This window comes from Vigna radiata, chromosome 9, assembly GCF_000741045.1.
Source record: "Vigna radiata var. radiata cultivar VC1973A chromosome 9, Vradiata_ver6, whole genome shotgun sequence".
Lineage (NCBI taxonomy): Eukaryota > Viridiplantae > Streptophyta > Magnoliopsida > Fabales > Fabaceae > Vigna > Vigna radiata.
This window is the reverse complement of record NC_028359.1, coordinates 7,124,275-7,126,672: the sequence shown is the minus strand read 5'-3', so window position 1 is coordinate 7,126,672 and position 2,398 is coordinate 7,124,275.

Sequence of the window (2,398 nt, the reverse complement as noted above, 5' to 3'; positions counted from 1 at the left end):
ATCATGTTGTATTAAACTTGTGTTGTTTGTATCTTAAAGTCTAAACTGTTTATGCAATAAAGTTAATATTTAAGTACTACAGGCATTTGCTTTAAGTTTGTGATGGCAAAAAAAATGAAATGCTTTAGCTAGGACAAGCCAAATTTAGAAGCAATCAAGCCAACACGAACAAGATGCTCAAGGTTTTAGATCAAATGCGGAATGGTGGTGGTATAAGGTGGAGGTTGTCACGGTTTTGGGTGTTTGAATGGTGAGGGAAGATGTGTTTAAGGGTTCTCTAAGAGAGGTTGGGCCAACTCTCGGAGGAAGGTGGCTAGAGGAGGCCACTTGGGTTGCTCTTGTTAGCAAAATGATGAAGATGAAGTTTTGATGATGCCCAAATTAAGTCAAGATTTATCAAGATTCATGAAGATCCTTTGAAGACTTATTTTTGTTATGAAAAACTTTTGTAATAATTGTAGTTTAATTGTCTAGGACTTAGATTTGTAGTAGGTTTTGATTCTTGTACCTTTATATTTTGTATTTGTTGTTTAGAATCAAAACTTCCCCGTTTTAATCGATTAATCCTTGATATAATCGATTAAAATCGCTGCAGAAGCCAAAATCCAATCAGCTTTGGAATAATCNATTAAAGCAAGTTTTAATCGATTAATTAATCGATTAATCCTGAGAATAATCGATTAATTAATCGATTAATCCTGAGAATAATCGATTAATACTAGCCGTTGGAGGTTTCTGATTTGAAAAACTAGTCGTTGTACTTATTTTAATGGATTAACACTAATATTAATCGGTTAACACTAATATTAATCGATTAAATGCATTAAATGACCAGTTTCGTAGAATGGAAAAGTTTTTGCTTGAGTCTATTTATAGGCTCTTTTTATCCATCAACAGCAACTCTTTTTGCAAAAACACTCAAAACTCTTTGAGAAGTGTGTGCTCTTGCTCAGCTAAGGAAACTCTTGTCTGTGGTGCTGGTACATTGCAACTACGGTGATGGAGGAATAACTGGTTCATCCTTGGTGCGTCTGAGGAGGTGTTTGGAAGAGGATCATCCTTCGTGAAGTATTTGGAGGAGGTGTTTCATCCTTCGTGAAGTATTCGGAGGAGGTGTCTCATCCTTTGTGAAGATTCAAAGGAGATGCAGGTTCATCTCTTGTGGTATCAAGAGAGGTGGTTTCTAAACTTTTACAAATTATTTTTCTTTGTGATTATTATTTGTAATTGTTTTGTGATAGTTGACTGTTTATCTCGGTTTGAGATAAGCGACTGGACGTAGGATTGGTAAGATCCGAACCAGTATAAAAATCATCTGTGCAAATTTCTCTTAACCTTACTCTTTTATTTATATTTATTATTTGCATAGTAAGTGAAATTGAGACGAAATTAAAAGGCATACGTTTGAATTAAAAACCCTCTTGGTTTGTTATTCCACGCTAACAATTCCGCTGCAGCCGATTCTAACAGCTCTAGCCTAGGGTGACCTTAAAAGAGTAGTATGACACAAAAATGACAGCATAACTTTACTCTAAATCAAAGGTGATTACATGATGGAGAACACCTCTATTTATAGGCTAAGGTGTCTCAAAAATGAGCTGAAACTTTAACCTAAAAGAGCCACCTTGGTTTTCTTGGAAGAAAGGAGAAATCCTCTCCAATAGGAGGGAGACAAGTGGCAAAAATCCTCTCAAATGAGAGAGTGACATGTGGCCACTACCTATGGAAAAACTCTCCATTCCTAAAGTGACACATGGCCACTAACTAGGAGGAAAACTCTCCAATGGGAAGCTTCCACATGTCTAGGACGAAATTATTCTCCCTTGTTCTCCAAGCTTAGCCAAAATGTTGACCCCTTGGTCAACACACCCATTTTGGAGCTCCAAGCATAGTCAACTTTGGGCCTTGACTCTTTGTTGACATGTTTGGTCAAAATTCTATTATATTTGGTCCAAAATACAAGGCCCAATTGAAATCCTACACTACTAGGTCCATAATACCAAGCCCAAATAAAATCTAGCCTACTTGGCCCAAAATAAAAAGCCCAAATAAAATCTAGACTACTTGGCCCAAAATACAAAGCCCAAAATTATTCTTACTCTACTAAATCTTCATAATGACTTAAGATGACCCAAGATAAAGAGTCTAGACCCATCTTTCATAGATGTCTCCAATTCTTCATGAATGTATTAAGTCATGGCAAGGGGTATGCCATCAGTTTGAGACATCAAAATATTTTTTTGATCATTTGAGGAATATAACTAGATTTTTTTTAGTTATAAAAGCAAGATATCATTTCACCGTAAATATACATCAAATTTTGTGAAAAATACATGAAATATCTGAAATAGTAATTATTAATTATAAAAAAAGATACATCCGTATTTGTTTATCTTTT